This window comes from Rosa chinensis, chromosome 4, assembly GCF_002994745.2.
Source record: "Rosa chinensis cultivar Old Blush chromosome 4, RchiOBHm-V2, whole genome shotgun sequence".
NCBI classification, from domain to species: domain Eukaryota; kingdom Viridiplantae; phylum Streptophyta; class Magnoliopsida; order Rosales; family Rosaceae; genus Rosa; species Rosa chinensis.
The window spans coordinates 6,438,447-6,457,423 of NC_037091.1; the positions used below are offsets into that span (position 1 = coordinate 6,438,447).

General features: G+C 37.9%; 1 non-coding gene and 1 pseudogene across 1 annotated transcript; both read left to right on the forward strand.

The window, feature by feature from the left end:
- On the forward strand, positions 1 to 74 carry TRNAW-CCA. The gene has a single exon. It is a non-coding gene; the product is annotated as a tRNA-Trp (tRNA).
- A 17,638-nt stretch (positions 75 to 17,712) lies between these two features.
- Positions 17,713 to 18,977, forward strand: LOC112198692 (annotated as a pseudogene).

The window sequence follows — 18,977 nt, forward strand, 5'->3', positions numbered from 1 at the left end:
GCGCTCTTAGTTCAGTTCGGTAGAACGTGGGTCTCCAAAACCCGATGTCGTAGGTTCAAATCCTACAGAGCGTGATTCCGTTCTTGTTAGGTTAAGATCATGAAAGAGGCGATCAGAATGGTACTCAAATTGGTCGATGGTGTGAAAACACTTCCTGATGTCGAATTCCAAAAACCAGCGAGAGGTTCCCCCTGGGATTTTAGTTCAATCGGTCAGAGCACCGCCCTGTCAAGGCGGAAGGACCAACCCAACCGGCGATTTTTTACAAGTCTTTCTTCTTTTTTAGAGCAAGAAGCGGAACTACACGTTAAATCTGTAATGGAGGACGGGAAAGTCTAAGACCTTGGATTGTTTTATTTTTTTTCAAAATCAAGTATGTTTTCTTTATTTTTATTTTACTATTTTAACCAAGCATGTGAATTTTATTTATGTTTTCTATTTTTAAGCATGTTTTATACTTTATTGTTTATGCTTATAGTTTGTTATTAAGCATGTTTAGTTAGATAATTTTGATCATTTTAAGCATGCCTTATTATTTATGTTTTATATGATTTATAATTATGTTTAAGCATGCTTTATGTTTTATTGCTTATTTGAGCATGTTTTATTTTATTTACGCTTATATAAATTATGTCTACGCATGCTTTATATTATGCTATTGTTTACATTTTATTTTACGCATGATATATTCCTGCTATTATTATGTGTAACATATATTTTGGTGTATATTTGTGAATTTTTGAGCATGCCATGTACTTTATATATATTTTTTTATATATGTTATGTTTTATTTATTATTACATGTGTTATGGTTAATTTTAGAATGCAACATATAAATTCCGCTTTGCCATGATAATGAAAATTCATGAGCATTATATATACATACTTACTGTGATAAAGCATTTTCATATAGCATCGAAAGAAAGAAAAAATGTGACCATTACGAATCTTGGTCTTGAAATCTAATTTATATTTTTGGAAAATAATTCACGTGGATGTCTTTATGACTGCGTAATTTATTTCTTCTCTCTTGTTTATGTAGATGGCTGATCCAACTCGACCTGAATTTGACATTTTGGACTCAGACGGACTTGAGTACCACCGTTGGGTTTCGATGTAGAAACTGCCTTTGTGGCAAGATATTACACTGCCACCATTACCGATCCTAAAGACAATGGACCGTCTGACAAGGTGAAAGCAAATGCCTTAATGTTTCTGAGGCGACATATTGATCCTAGCCTCCGCTGGGAATACCTTCAGTTGAAGACACCCAAAGAACTGTGGGATGCCCTTAAGGGACGTTTTGGGAACATTCATGACACATTGCTCCTAGAACTAACCGTTCAGTGGAATGAAATCCGCTTGCTTGACTATAAAAGGGTAAATGACTTCAACAAGGATATGTTGCGCCTAAAAGCACATCTAAATTTCTGTGGAACGGAACTTACAGAAGATGATATGATCCAGAAGACTCTTTCCACTTTTCCTACTTCAGCAATTATACTAGCGAACTAGTATAGGCTGGAGTATGATAACAAAAGAATCACAACCTTCAACAAGCTGATCAACTTACTGCAAGTGGCTGAGAGGCATAATGAGGTTCTTTTGAACAACAATGCCAGGCCGGTTGGGACAAAGAAAATTCCTGAGGCTAATTATGGCAAAGTGAAAGGTGGAAAGAACCCCAATGCAAAGGGGGTTAGACGTGTTGATCCCTACCCACGTGGCAACAATGCACCACGTGGCAAGGGACATGGGGGTCGTGATATGGGCCATGGAGGCCCTCCCAATGTATGGCGCAGAGATGGTGGTGCTGGCCTTAGTGGTCATGGAAAAAAGATGCAAAGGGCACCTAAGAACCCTTCAGTCAAACAGAATAGAGTTGGCAATGAACCATGCTATAGGTGTGGAGTCATTGGGCATTGGTACAAGAACTGCCAAGCAAGCAACAGAGTGGCAGCCAATTACAAGAGGTATAGGGAGTCTAAAGAACAAGAGGCTCGCTATATTGAAGAAGGAGGCCATGACCCAGACGTCAACCTCACAATTGCAGACTTTAATGGCAACAAGGAACTTGCTCAGTCAACCGATGCCCCAGATTTTGACTGATCTGCTTTATTTACTTTATTTTCCAAAAACAGTTGTGAAGGCATAATGCCTCATTTTTAATTAGACTATTACTTGGTCTTAAAGTTTATTTCAATAATGGTTTGATGAATTAGAACAAGACCTTGATTTGATTATGGTTGGCTCATTAATAAATTTTGAATTTTATTCTCAAGCACTGAATTTATTCAAATTTATTTACTACACATATTTATATGGTTCGAAATTGCAATATAAAGATGTAAAGCAATACATCTAGAGAAAAAATTATTATTAGAATGAAAAGATTATCATTCTACTAAAATAGAAATACTTTAAAGAATCTGAGATATATTTAAAGTCAAAGACGCTCTGTATGCACTAAGAGCTAATCGAACCTTGTTAAGTTTCAAAGATATTCATGTCAACGGTTATCATGTAAAAACATACTGTGAGAATGGAACTGAATACATTTATATTACCTCTAATGAATGTGGAAGGAAACACATTTTAGAGAAGCTCATGAGTCAATCTAGTGGACTGAACCTCACTATGATTCGGATCATTGAATCCTAAATTGTCACCCATAATGAAATGTGGGACACTGCCTCATTTAGGCTTTGGCATGACCGCCTAGGGCACCCTGGTCGTGATATGATGATCTGTATTTTAAAAAACTCATATGGACATCCCTTCTTTCGAGTGAAACATAAAATGGGACAAAAATCCGTCACACTGCAAAGTGTCGGTTCTAGTATTGTTCAAATGCAGTCATTGCCTTCTGAAGTACCAGAAGCACTACCTCCCTCCCATTATGCCTCACTGACTATCTCAAAGGCACATCACTCGTTTTTCAAAGCCTTCTCTTTAGCAAAAACAGGATCGAGACCTCCCTATGCTAAAGATATAACATAAAACATTCCATTCTTACAAAGGATACAAGGCCATATCTGTGGACCTATCCATCCAGAATGCGGACCATTCAAGTACTTTATGGTTCTGGTGGATGCTTCGACACATTGGTCACATGTCGCTTTATTGTCCACAAGAAATGCTGTAAAACTCCTAGCACAGATTATACGTTTAAGGGCTCACCACCCTTATCGCCATATCAAGTCTATAAGGCTTGATAACGCTGGAGAGTTTACATCAAAAGCATTTGATGAATATTGTATGCCTATTGGGATCGATGTAGAGCATCCTATACCCCATGTGCATACACAAAACGGTCTCACAGAAGCCACCGTCAAAAGGCTACAGATGGTGGCTAGAGCATTGGTTATGCGCACCAACCTGCCTATATCTGCCTGTGGTTATGCAATATTGCACGCAGCTTTACTTATTCATTTCAGACCCATTGCTAGCCAATACCAGTTGGTAACTGGATATGAGCCTGACTTACGCATATTTGGTTGAGCAGTATATATGCCTATTGCGCCCCCACAGCGCATCAAAATGGGTCCTCAGAGACGATTAAGTATTTATGTTGGATACGAATCTCCAATAATTATCCTCTACTTGGAACCCTTGCCAGGCGATCTCTTTACCGCTAGATTTGTGGACTGTCACTTTAATGAGACAGTCTTCCCATCATTAGGGGGAGATAGGAAAAAGGATTTTCCAAGGGAACGACAGGAATTGTCGTAGTTTGTCCCCACTCTGTCTCATTTTGATCCCCGCACTTCACAAAGTGAAAGTGAAGTGAAAAGAATAATCGATCTTCAGAACGTAGCAGATTCGATGCCTAATGCGTTTACTAATATCGCAAAAGTGACGAGATCACATATACCAGTTGCAAATGTGCCTGCAAGGTTAGCAGTCCCCAACAAGGGGCACGGTGCCGCAGATAGAGGCACTGCAACTGCACTTAATGGAGGTGTGGTTGAGGCGGTGGCTCCCCAAGGAAGAGGGGGAGGCCACTAGGTTTGATTGACACTCACCCAAGGAAGAAGAGGGTGAGTAAGGCACAAACCAATCATCAATGTATAGAATCCCTCTCATGAGATTGTCTCTGATTATAGTTATGTCCATGAATCAATACTGGAGGACGCTCCGATGTTTAAAATGATTCCAGAGAACAAAGAAATCTCAAAGGATTATGAGAGTGTGTATGAGTTGATAGAAAGATCTTCCATACACATTGATGATATATACTGTTGCTCAAGGAATCATAGAGCACGATGATATCGAACCACACTCTGTTGCAGAATGTCAACAAAGAGCAAATCGGCCTAAACAGAAAGAAGCAATCCAGGCAGAATTAGATTTTCTGACAAAGAGACAAGTATTTGGTCAGGTAGTGCTAACCCCACCAAGTGTAAAGCCTGTAGGACATAAATGATTCTTTGTCAAAAAGCGTAATGAGAAGAATGAAGTCCTGAGGTACAAGGCTAGCCTTGTGGTGCAAGGTTTCTCACAACGCCTTGGAATTGACTACGAGGAGACATACTCTTCCGTAATGGACGTTATAACGTTCCGCTACTTAGTTAGCTTAGTAGTTTCCAAAGGACTGGAAATGCAGCTCATAGATGTGGTTACTGCATATCTCTATGGGGATCTGGATTCAGAGATATATATGAAAGTGCCTGATGGCCTTACATTACCCAAGTCAAGTGACTCTAAACCACGGAGTGCATTTGCAATTAGGTTGAAACGCTCACTTTACGGATTGAAACAATCCTGGCGGATGTGGTATACCCGTCTAAGTGACTACTTGATTGGGAAGGGATATAAGAACGATGAATTATGTCCCTGCGTATTCATAAAGAAAACAAGTTCCGTATTTGCAATTGTAGCAGCATATGTCGATGATATGAACATAATAGGTACTCTTGATGAAATAAGAGAAACCGCGAGCTACTTGAAATCCGAATTTGAGATGAAGGATCTTGGGAAAACTCGATTCTGTCTAGGCCTTGAACTAGAACACCAAGTTTGTGGAATACTAATCTACCAGTCTGCATATGTCCAAAAGTCAGGCAATTTAACATGGACAAAGTGCATCCTGCTAGCACTCCCATGATCGGTCAAAGTTTGGATGCAAGGAAAGATCCATTTCGTCCAAAGAAAGATGACGAAGAGAGGTTGGGAGCTGAAATTAGCTATCTAAGTGCAATAGGCGCATTATTGTACTTAGCCCAATGTACTCGACCAGACATTGCATTCTCAATGAACTTGTTAGATTTAGCTTAGCGCCAACATAGCGTCACTGGAATGGTATCAAGAACATTTTCGATACCTAAAAGGAACCATTGACTTGGGACTGTTCTTTCCCTACAGAGAGACAAGCGGGACTGCATATGGAACTGCAATCCCTAAAGGAAATGTTGATGGCGAAAGCGTCACTCACTACACCGAAACGCCAAATAACGTTTTGGTTGGTTTTACTGATGATGGGTACCTCTCTAACCCACATAAAAATCGTTCCCAAACTTGTTATGTATCTACCATTGGGAACACGGCGATATCTTGGAGATTAACCAAGCAAACCCTTGTGGCTACCTCCTCGAACCACTCAGAGATCATTACTCTACATGAGTAAGAAATATATGTGTATAGTTAAGAACTATCATTACACATATTCGAGGGACTAGTGGTTTGAATTTTACCACTGAAGAGCCTGCTTACATTTATGAACACAACGCAGCTTGCATCGAACAGATAAAGCTAGGTTATATTAAGGGTGATAACAAAACACATATCGCCAAAGTTGTTATACAATCAGCAACAACAGGCTCTCCTCAAGATTCAAGTGAATCAAGTAAGGTCTGAGGAGAATGTGGCAAATTTGTTCACCAAATCATTGCCTAAGGCCATATTTGAGAAACATGTGAAAGGCATAGGAATGTGAAGACTTTCCAAGCTCCCTTGATTAATGTAAGGATTAGGAGGAGGTGTAGACATTAGGGGGAGTCTAACACACACATGTCATCCTTAAATGTAAAAGGTGCGTTGTGCTCTTTTCCTTCGACCAAGATGTATTTTTTGTCCCACAGGGTTTTTATTGTTACTTGGCAAGCTTTTTAGTGAGGCAACAACTCTTGCACCATTTCGTCTTTGACTTGGCACAAGGGGGAGTGTTAAAGGAAAACCACATTGTGTGCCTTCGTCAAAGCGACTGACGGAAAGGGAATCAAGAATCAGTGATTACCATCAATCAGCGCAATTACGAATCAATCAGCATTTAGTATCATTAATGTAATCGATATTTGCGTTGTAATTCTATCCCTATATAAAGGGACTATGAAATGAAATGAGTAGACCAATTCCAATTGTCATTTTACTTTAACAATTATATCCTTCACTTTTTTTTCCTGCCAACCAATATATAAAGAGAGGCGTCATATACTTTATATATACATATAATAAAAATATTTTTTTACTTCAATAGTAAAAATCAGTGGATGTATAATATATGTATTAAAAAGTATTAGAATGTAATTTATATGCAATATATATAGGGAAAAAAAAATTAGGAAGTGAGAGGTATAATAGAAATTTAGACATATTTAGTCATGTTTACTCATTGTTTATAATACGTTACAGTGATACACATCCGATAGAGAATCAAATTACCGCTTACTCATTGGTAAGCATTTGTCTTGTACTACGCACTATCCTAAATCTTAAGCACGTGTTAGCTAGATTGTTCTCATTGTTATTATTTATTCTAACATATAGGGGCTAGATCAAGATTGAACCTGATCGGTTAAATTAATAGCCAACTATTTTCCTACTACGTACCAATTATGAATGTCACTTGTAGTTAAGGGAAGTTGGGTCTCCCGCAGAGGATTATTTGATCTAAATGTTTCAGAAAAGATTTGATTTTGTTTGAAAAAAAAAATTAAGAATAAGAATTAAAGCAATATCAAAATATGTTATAAGAAATCAATGAGAGAAATGAGCTAGGGAATGTCTACACCTCTAAACAATCAATCAATGGCAATTCACTTAACTCAATTTCATGCAATTGGATGACTATCTCCACGATTAAACCTAGGGTTTTAAGGTCAAAACCATATTAGATACTCTCCTAGTTGGCATGTTATGTGAAGGGTGTTATCACACCATAACTTGATATGCAACAAAATGGTAAAGAAGGGCGTTATCAGTACCTAAGATGCAGCACTCATTAAGCAAGAAGAGTATACGAACATAACAAGATACCTAATGAAGGGTGGTATCACTAGGTTACCTAGAAATTGGCTTCCACAAATAGGGTTAAGTTCCTTGGTTGTTTCTTATTAAACATGCATTGATTAGGTGGTCATCTACATGTTTAAAACAATAGACCGTAGAACATGCTTCTATGTAGGCCTCCACAGAAAACATATACAAAAATCATCAATGAGAAACCAGAAAACCAAGATACATCCAATAAACATAGAAAAAAAAATCAAGTATCATAAAGCTATAGAAATCATATCTAGGGCTTCAACAACCCCTAACCTAGATGTTTAGTTACACATGGTTTGGATTGAAAGCACACAAGAGCTCATAAGAAAGAAAACAGAGAAATCCTAAAACTGGAGTTGAAAATTGTTGGAATTCGACTAGTCTAAAATCGCTCTATTCAGATTCTTGTGCTCGGATTCTCCGCTTGATTCTCACGAGTAAGAGTCTTCTCATTTGCTTTTCTAGCCATTTTATAGTGCTCTTGAGTCCTCTTTCATTCCTTTTTTGTTTGAGATTCCTTGAGGTGTAAAGAAAACCAACTTCTTGATTTTCTTATTGAATTGGAATTTCTCCACATCACCTCGTCCAATGAGAATAAGCGATGTTAACACTAGTATTTTCTCCTTTATTGTAGCGATTTTTCCATGATCTGGGCTTCTTGATCCATTAAGGTTTCCTACTCGGCTCTAGACTCCAAGCAATAATATATAAACATTCTGCCATATCATTCATTTGTCATTATTATTGTAATATTTTCCCCATATTGTACTTAAATTTGATACTTATACACATACCTAAATACCTACCCATTGTTCCAATGGTTAAAATTTCCTACACTCTTCTACCAGAGACTTTTATAACTAACATGTCATCTACTCATTGTAGATACCTCTACTAGTGACACTAGTTTGCTATCTCACCAAGCATAAGTAACACCCTCTTTGGGACACCCACAAGCCATGGTGAGGCCCAACCGAGACATGCATGTTGTAGCCCTATGTTCAAGCTATGCTACGGTATCCGAAAGTCGCAAATCCGTCGCCGGGAAGCCACCTTCCCGGCCTTGCCAAGTTGCCTCCACAATATGCTTCTTTAGACTAGAATAGTAACTTTGAGTCCCACATCTAAGAAAATGTAAATGAGGGGGCTTCCTTCACCTATAAAAGGAATGCCTCCTCCCACTTAAACACCATCCCATTACATCTTTTGTAATCCCCTTTGGGCCGCAAGGCTCAACACACTAGTGTAACATTCAAGTGGACGTAGTTTCTCGCTACGGCGGGAGACGAACCACTATACATCTCGTGTCACTCTCTCTCTCTCTCTTTCTCTCTCTCTCTAAAGCTAACTAGAGATCCCACGGATCACTAACGTTAACACTCATATTGCATAGTGCTAATTGAAAAACTAAAATTGAACTGCCCACATAACATGCCAAAGGAAATAAAGAAAAAAAAGTACCCATTCCAAATAGAAATCCATGATATGATATAATTTGGAGGTGTTGCATGCAGGTGTTACAAAAACATTCTAGTAATCATGCATTCGAAGAAAATGAGTTAAAAAACATGCCTCCCCCTGTTTATGTCTCTCGCAAGAAAAGATCTTCTCATGCCCATCATTTCAAGGCTGCAGCTCTTAGTTGGAGGGATAAGTTAGTTGAAAAATGATTGTTGGTCACTTGGCCTTAATGACGTTTAACATTTGTGGCCTCAATCTTAATGGTCATGCCATGTCACCTACACATGTCACCTATTTGCCAAATTATGTCATGTAATTCTTGGAAAAAAAAATCATCTTATCATTCTAAAATCTTAAGGCTAGGCGCGGGTCTGCCCTTCTCAGTTTTGGGTTTATCCCATGTTCGACCCATATTCATCGGTTCCACTAAAATCTAGGCTGAAAACTGTTTCTAAATGAGTTGGGCTGAAAAATTTGGGTTACCCGAATTTTGAGTCCAGATAGGTGCAAGTTCGGTTCAATTTGGGCTTTTTTACTGCACTTGTGGCCCATTTTTAATTGTAAGGCACAATTGGCCCATTTTTGTTTAGAAATCATTCAGCAACTAATTTGCTGCAAGTTTTGCAGTAAATCAGAGGGGTCTTAAACCTGTCAAGTAGTAAAAAGTAGTAAACAAAAATAAACTTCACAAATTTTGCAGAAAACAAGTATTGTAGCAAACATTCAAAAATTGAAAGTTCCAAACTTGCCTATAATCAACACTAGTAATGAAAAGTTAAAAACAATATGTTCAAACTTCAAAGTGCAGAAACTTGAAGGATAGTTCAGAGTTCAAACTTCAAAGTGCAGCCTAAATGCAAAAACTATCCAGAATACGTACAGAAACTTAAAACATACAAACTTCAAGAGTTATTATAGACCCAAATAAACTAGATTAAAGTGTTCAAAGTGCAGACTTAAAAGATTGTTCAAATGTTGATAAAAATAGAAAATGTAATTATGCAAACACAGTAGTGAAACTGCAATCCTTCTATAGCAGCACAACCGTTCTTCACGTACTGTTTATTGGGATACACTTGAGTTACGATAGATTCTAACAAAAAAAGAAAAAGAGATAAAATTTACAATAAATGAACACTTTGAACATCAAAAATTATTGAATCACTTTGAAAATAAAGTTAACAGCAAAATTGAAACTAATTGGGAAGAAATGGCAGTTACCTGACTCAAGCTTTTCAAGCTCACCATAAACCTCCAGCTCCTACTTAGTAGGCTCTTTGTACTCATTAAAGACTCCAACCCCTAACCAATCATTGAGGCAAACCAACCCATCAACCATCTTAGGAGTTAAAGAAGCTCAAAATGGGTCGACAACCTCCTTTCCTGGGTTGAAAGTAGCCTCTGAAGCCAGTTTTGAGGCTGGAATAGCAAAAGACATCCTTTACAATCTTGGAGAGAATTGGATACATAGGAGGATTATCCTTCCACCAATCTAAAATTCTGAAATTTTTATTCGAAGGGTCTTCAACAGCTTGAAGCAAATATTTGTCAACTTCATTTTTTATCTCAACCACATTTTCTCTTGCATAAGCTTCAAAAACAAATTCATTTATGTAGTGTGTGAATCCTTATCAAGGTCAGAAGCTAAATGATCAACACGAAGCTATGTTAGATCATTTGAGGCTTGCGCAACTATAGGATCAATAAGTTTATACTCAAGTAAAGTTGCAAGAGGCTCTTCTTGACTTCATCTATGAAATGGACAGTGAGTACAAGATAATTGATATTATGGATCAAAGTTCAGGTATTAGTGGTAAGTGAAACCCTCAGATTACCCCTAGATAGAAACTCTCTTATCTTTTCATTCTCTAACTAGTAGAGATCCCAGATATATCTATAGATTGTTCTACGACTAGGAACTGTGAACTTTGGCTAAGCAATTTACATAAAATCTCGAAATCTCTGCCCATCTACAAGACTTAATGGCAATTTATTCCTAACAATCATACTAGCATATGCTCTTCTACAATTCATGGGATCATAAGCTAAAGCAACTAAATTACCACCTGAGGAAGCAAAGTTGAAAGCAAGGTACTTCTGCCTTTTTGATGGGATATAAGCTGGGCTCTTCTTGCATTTGTACAGCATATGTGTCCTTATCGATGTTGTCCCATTGGCTTTGGAATTGTATGCATAGGTCTGGGGGCAGTACTTGCACTTTACACTTGGTTTCGCTATCTTTGAACCAAATAGATTCTTCATCTTCATTAAATTGTCCTAGAATGCTGACTGGCTCTTCCTTTTTCACAAGTCCTTTAGCTTTAATGGATAGAGCAAAAGTTGGTGTTTTAGAGGCATGAGGAGTTTTTCGGCTACAGTTGGAGCTGGTGAATTTATGATACTGGAATAAGTTGGAGTAGGTGTCAATGTTGGGGGGTAAAATGCAACAAATTTTATATGCAATCCTTTACACTTTTCTTAGCACTTTCCTTTAAAATGTCCAATTTAACTCTGTTTTCATCTTTGGTAGTTCGAGAAGCAGTTCAAGAGAAATAGGAGCTTAAAGGGAGCAATGAAGCCATGGATCATGAGGTACTGATGCAAAGGACTAAGTTTGATCACTCATTTGGCAAGAAATCACAAAGGAAGTCCACATAAATAGTTGTGCAAAACAGTTGCTGCAAAACAAAAAACTATAATTTCATAATCAGCTTTTTGGGAAGTGTTTACGGAATTGATCCAATTGCACCTTTGCTTAAAGAAAAAGAAATCCTTGAAGATCAGATGTTGCACTTCAACATGAGTGAAAGAATTTGTTAGAAGCGTCAATGAGGCAGCAGCAAATCAAGCTCAAAATAGACTTCCTAAGAAGGCAGAAACTGTCAACATTTCACTGATCTTTTTGGGATATCTTTTATGGAGACTTACTTGGAGTTTTACTAGAAGCTTATTCATCACTATAGAAGATATGATGTCATAGAACTTGTAGAAGTTGAGAACCATCCAGAAACATAGCAAGATCAAGTAGTTCCTAGTCCAAGAAAGAAGCTTCAAAGACAGAATTTGAATCTTAGTCAAAACATGGCAGTTTGGCCGAGAAGCTTTTTTGGATTATTTCTTGTGCGTTTTTGATAGGTTATTGATGCTACAATTATCAGGGAGTGTCCTACAAGATTTTGGGAAGATGAGTAAGGCTTGAAGGCAATTAAATTGTGCACCTAAATGTAAGTGTTGTAAATGAGGAGTCTCAAGTGTATTCTCACACCTAAATGTCCAAGGAGTCTCAAGTGTATTCTCACACCTAAATGTCCAACATGCGTCAAGTGTATTTTACCTTTGAGATGGTATTTATGACCAGATAGAGTGGTAAGTTAGACACACACACACTCACTCATGTGAGACCTATGGTAAGTCATGGATCTTATGTGATGCTGACACTGAGTTAATAATTTGCTTATGTGAATGTTCGTTTATAATCCGATGGCTCTCTCTTGTTTTTTTATATTCACGTGCCTCGCAAGTCGCACTGCACAATAGATATTTCAGTTTTGTTGTATTTGCATGTGTAGATTCTAGGAAACCAGCTTCAACAATTTTAACTTGCTTTGCAAGGTAGTGACTATTAAACTCTTCATGTTTGTACACCACACATGCAATGACACGAATTGTATTTGGTGAAACTGCCAATTATCAAACTATACCATTGTCTTTTTAGATAGAAATGTCAGAGAACGGTTGAAGATCATATGAGACATAATCGACTTGCCCAAGTAAGTTAAATTAACTTTTAACCTTAACCTAAGTAGAAGTCATCTGTAATAAAACAAACATATGATTTATTCAAAAAACTAATGATTGATGCCAGTGGTGGACACAGGTTAGGACGAGTGAGGCTGGGGCCCCCAGTAGGCCTGCCAATTCAGCCCATAACCTGTTAACCGCCCGCTAAAAACCCATTTATTTCCCCGTGATAACTTAACGTGTTAATGGGCTGCCAACCCGTTAACAACTCGTTAGTTAATGGGCAGAAACGGGCTGCACAACGGAACACATTGAGCCCGGTTAGAAGGAAAAAAAAAAAACCGTCGCTTAGATTTTGAAAACCTCAATTCACACAACCTCGCTTCCTCATCACTTAGTTGATTTTGAAGGAAAACCTCAATTCCTCTTCTCAACCTCACTTCCTCAATTCCTCTATAGAAACTTCATTGCCTCCTGCAAGATTTCTCTTTCAATAATTCAACGCCATTGCTCATGTACTTACATAAGCATTTGCCTAACTATAATTAGATATAATGAGCTACGCTCATATTACCTCCAGCGGTACCAACAACTATTAAGGGTGTAACCTGAGAAAACACTACCAAGCAGGCTATCACCTGAGCTCCGGCTCAGCCCAGGATCACCGTTGATGCGCCGCGCCAAGGTCACCTCACTGAAACATCATAAGCTGAGAACTGAAGCACATCAGTTCCACATCGAAAACAAGGAAGAGATCTGTCTCTCCCTTGCCTATAAAAGGGTAACTCCTCTCTCCTCATTAACTATGCATTTACGACTTATCTAACGTTATTCTATCAACATAAATACATTGACTGACTTTGGCATTAGAGTAGAGAAGACTGCCAACTGCGGTCTCCCGCTGACGCCCTCTGTATTTTACTTGACATGTGGTGGAAGCATTGCGATCTCCTCAGCAATGGTCCAAGCTTGGACCAGTGTTAAACAAGATTTAGCTATCATTGAATCTCAAGTCTTAACAGCTGAAACCCTCAACTCGACCACTTTAGTCTTCAGGTACTGCTCAATTTGATATTGTATTACAACTCGATGGTTTGTTCTTTTCTATTTTGGGTTCTAATTCGTTGACCCTTTCAGCTAGGCTTTACTTACTTGCCTGACTTGATTGGTATTGTAATGGTGTTGAATCGATGTGGGTTTTGTATTGGAATTTTGAGCAAGTAGTTGATGTTAGCTGAATTAGAGTTTAGATAGATTTTCCTGGGTTTTTGTTGTGATATTTCTGGAGTAGAAAACAATACTTCAATTTAGGGTTTAATTTGATAATTCTATTTATCCCACAATAGGCGTATATATACAAGTACAAAGGAGGAGTCTAACTCTAATACGAAACAATCCTTCATATAATTACAGGATATCCTAAATAAATAAGAATCCTAATTATATACAGTGATTCTACACTCCCCCTCAAGTTGGTGCCTAGATATCTATTATGCCCAACTTGTCAACTGAGATGTCAAATATCTTCCTGGACACTCCTTTAGTAAGAACATCAGCCAATTGCTCCTTTGATTTTACAAATGGAAAGCGAATAACCTTTCTGTCAAGATTTTCTTTAATAAAATAACGGTCAATCTCCACATGCTTTGTTCTATCATGCTGAACTGGATTATGTGCAATCTCAATGCATGGCAACTTTATTATCACAATACAACTCCATAGGTCGTTTAAGCTTATAGCATAGGTCTTTTAGGACATTACGAATCCACAACATTTCACAGACTCCATGTCCCATACCTCAAAATTCAGCTTCTGCACTTGATCTTGCAATGATTTTCTGCTTTTTGCTATGCCAAGCGACAAGGTTTCCTCCTACAAAAGTGAAGTACCAAGATGTAGAACGCCTGTCAGTTTTATCACCAGCCCAATCTGTATCTGTGTATCCAACAACTTCCAATTCATCCTTTTTTCTCAAACAGTAACCCTTTACCTGACACCATCTTTAAGTACCTCAAAATCTGAAAGACTTCATCCATATGCTCTTCACTAGGACAATGCATAAGCTGACTAACAACACTCATAACATAAGCAATATCAGGTCTAGTATGTGAAAGATAAATCAACCTTCCTACAAGACGTTGATACCTCCTTTTATCAGTTGGAACTTGATCAGGATAAATAGGAAGTCTGTGATTCATCTCAATGGCTGTCTCTATTGGACTACAGTCCAGCATGCCCGTTTCAGCAAGTAAGTCAAGAACATACTTCCTTTATGACAATGAAATCCCCTTCTTAGACCTCACAACTTCAATACCTAGAAAATACTTTAGTTGTCCCAGATCCTTCATTTCAAACTCCTTTAATAGATACTTTTGCAATTCATAGATCTCTTTCGGATTATTCCCTGTAACAATTATGTCATCAACATGCACAATAAGAGTTGTATTCTTACCATTCTTGCGCTTGATAAACAAGGTATGGTCAGAATTGCTCCGTCTATATCCAAAGGCTCTCATGGACTTTGAAAATCTTCCAAACCAAGCTCCTGGAGACTACTTCATGCCATAAAAGACTTCTTTAAATTACACACCTTGCCAACTTCACTTGAGGTAATTCTTAACATCTGAGGGCACATCCATGTAGACTTCTTCCTCTAAATTCCCATTAAGAAACGCATTCTTCACATCAAACTGGTGCAAGGGTCAATCTTTGTTTGCTCCAAGTGAGATTAGAATCCAAACAATATTGATCTTTGCCACAGGTGCAAAACTCTCCTCATAATCAATCCCCTAGCATTGTGTATATCTCTTAGTAACCAACCTCGCCTTGTATCTATCGATAGTTCTATTGACATTAAGCTTTACATTAAACACCGAACGACATCTTATAGTCTTCTTTCCAACCGACATAGGTACTAGCTCCTATGTTGCATTCTTCTGAACAGCTTCCAATTTTTCATTCATCGCCTTTGCCCATTTTGGATCCATCAATGCATCCTGCACGTTACTAAGAATAGATACGTACAGTAGACAATTGATCAACAAGTGCACGTGACCCTGAAATCCTATGATTAGACATAAAGTTAGCAATAGGGTATTTAGCATTGGCTTTGATATCTGGTTCAAATTTTTTTTTTAGGAATTCCCTTTGTAACCCTTTGTGATTTCCTAGGTTCAGCACTTTCTAACCCAGAAGAGTCATTAGAGTTTAGGGGTACCCGAGGTGGATAATTCTGAGCGGAATCTTCAGTTGGTGATGTAGAAGGGGAAATATCTTGTGTGTGAGCTTCAGATATGTCTTGATTTTGATTCAAATTATCCAAAAAATGCAGGAAATGATCGATCACTAGGGACCAAAAGATCGATTGTTTGGCTTTGAAGTTTATGCCTGTTGAAAAGATCGATCGCAAGGAAACGATAGATCATTTAAACCTAACGATCAATCATTTTGTCCATTGGAAGTTTCTATCTCTCGAAACAATTGATCGTTTTTGGCTGTTGTAGAATTTCTTCCTTCAAATCGTTCCTCCAAATTTTTCAAGTCTTCAAAAACAACAATAGAACAAGGATTTCCTTCACAACCTCTCTCCCCCTGAAAGGAAGACTGAGAAGCTCCCCATGAGTAATATGGCTCAAATTTCCTAAATGAGACATCAAGAGATATATGTAATGTGTTGGTGAATGGGTCATAACATCTATATCCCTTCTGAAACTTTCACTATGTCAAAAAATGCTTCATACCATACCCCTCAGACGACAGAAGACGTTTTTTCTGTTGTCTGATTTTTTTGAACGTCTTCAGACAACATATTTAACTATTTATGTCGTCTAAATGGCACAAAATCAACACCAATTCAACTTTTTCAAGTTTGTTATAATTTAGAAAATTCAGACAACAGAATCTGTTGTTTGAGTAAATGGAAAAATTATTGGTTGAACTAAAACTTAATGTGAACTAAATGCCTATACCCCGAGTTTTCTCAACACTCAGTCAAAAAAACCGAAACCTTCTTTCCTTCTCCCTGAGCTAGACCCCGGGCAACTTCAGCTCCCCTTTTGGTTCTTCTCCCCTAATCAGAGACATTCTTTCCCTTTCCCAATTATGGTTATTCTCTCCCTGATCTAGGTTTTGTACACAGAAGAGTCTCATCAACCTCTCCCCGATCTAGGTCAAGAAGACACTGTTGGTGGAGTTCTTCGATTTCACGGTAAGTCTTATTCTTCGTCTTAGGGTTTCGACCTTGATTTGTGTTGGGTTTTAGTGCTTCCTTGGGATATTGATTTGGGGTTTTAGGGTTTCTTTGGGATATCGAATTGATAACGATTTAGAGATGGGGTGATTGAAATAGAATTGGGTTTTATTCTGGTTTATGGATTTGGGGATGGTTTATGGTTATTCAGAATCCAAGGCTCTGACTCTTCTCCAATAGTGCTCCTCCCTCTCAATCTTCAGCCTCCATGACTCTATATCTGATGCCTGAGATTCAGTTCCTCGTTTTTTCTATTGGGTTTTTTGAAATTTTCTCTTTTTATTGATTGGGACATTGGGTATATGAAATCTATGTTTGGGTTTATTGATTGGATGTTTGGGTATATGAAATCTATGTTTGGGTTTTCTGAAATTTTCTCTTCTCTCTCTCTCCCTCTCTCCCTCCATTTTTGATCTAACCCATCTCCGTTCCATTTCACAGAACGCAGCAACCTGCAAGGCTGTAACCAGCAACCCATCTCCGGTCTCCGAGCTCTGCCTCCAGCCTTTCAAGCCCCACCGGCCACCGCCGAACTCGGGGTTGGAGACTTGGAGCACTCTCGAGTCCCGAACACAGAACACAACGAGCAAGGCTGTAACCAGCAACCAGCATATTGTTCGATTCAATGGAAAGTCTCCGACGAGATTTAATATCTAGTCTTGATAGTTGTTCGAATTGTGAAGATTCACCAATTATCATTTATTAGTTTTGTTTCATGACTTAACTTGGCGAAGCCCTGGCTACCTCGTTCCTCTTTTTTCTGCAATTTTTCTTTTGTTTTGAGATGATAGGGCTTTTTCTGCTAAGATATGTGTTTCTGTCTTCTGTGAAATTGGAAAGGATTTCAGACAAATCAATTAGTTCTGTTTTAGTTTCTATTGATAATATTTGTGGATACCCAATTCAATAATCATGAAAAGTTTCAAGCTTTTGTGAGACCGGTATGATGGTTTTGATATTACGGTTTGTGTTTTGAATTGGAGTTTGAGGAGGTTGGAATGAAAGAGGCATACCAAAAGAAAGTGATTGAGAAAATTATAGCAGAAAGGGACTGTTTGATTGTCATGGCTACTGGAAGTGGCAAGTCTTTGTGGCAGGTACGTTGTACTGATTTGCAGGTTTGAGATGAATTTAGATAAGGCTGATGAAACTTTGACTTTTTTTATTCTAATGGGTCATTGAATTTGTAGCTAAATTTGCATATGGAAATGAAAAGTTGAGATTTTTGTTCTAATGGGTTACTGAATGTGTAGCTGAACTTGCATATGGAAATGAAATGTTGAGATTTTTATTCTGATGGTAATTGAATTTGTTGGGTTGCAGTGAGGCAGATGTGTAACTTTTCGATGGTTGCATTACACCGTGGAAATTCCCAAATGGGAAAGACCTCCTTTTTGTGAGACCTGATGCTGTGTTTGATGGGAAGAAACTGATCAGGTTGTTTCAAATTTGTGTGTGCCTTTTCTTTTCTACTTGGTTTTGAATTTTTAGAAATAATTTGGGTTCTTTTTGGTTTCAATTTTGAGTCTTGAGTGGCAATGAGCTTGAATCTAAAGGTACCTGTTGGGTTTCGTCAGATACTAACTATATCTCTCTTTGGATAGTGGAAGAGTTCCACATTGTTTCCCACAGTTTGGACCCATCCCTATGAAGCCCAACTTAAAAGCAACTTTTAGATTCTTTTATTTTTCCTTTCTTCATTTTAAATGAAAAAAAAAAAAGAACAAAAAAAGAAAAGATTCTTGTCCTGCCAACAAGGATACCCTTATGGAGATCTAGTTCTTTCTTTTACTGCATGATATTGTAACTGAATTATTCTATCTTCTGATATTGTTCTAAGATTTGGAGATTTTGTTCAATTAATAGCATGGATTTGCAAGAAATCTAGATTGGTCGATCGTTGCTTCTGAAAATGTGCAAGGAGATCATATCTGAAAGATGGTCCTTACAGTCTTGCAGTTTGGGATTTCAGTTTTCAAGCTTTGTACAAGGTCAGTTTTCATATTCCTATATGAAAATGATGCTCGTCTAGTTCAGGTGGTAATTCATTTCCCTCTTGGTGTAAAGACTGCATGCATAAAATTGTAACTTTGTAATTGTAATTTGTTGTCTACTTTTTTGTTATGGACAATGTAGATTGGAAAACAAATTTCTAACTTCGTATGTATCTCCCCGATTGCAGATCACTTTGCAAACAAAGAGTCTTTCCACCGAACTTGTTATTAAAAATACAGATAGCAAGCCATTTTCATTCAGATTGTAA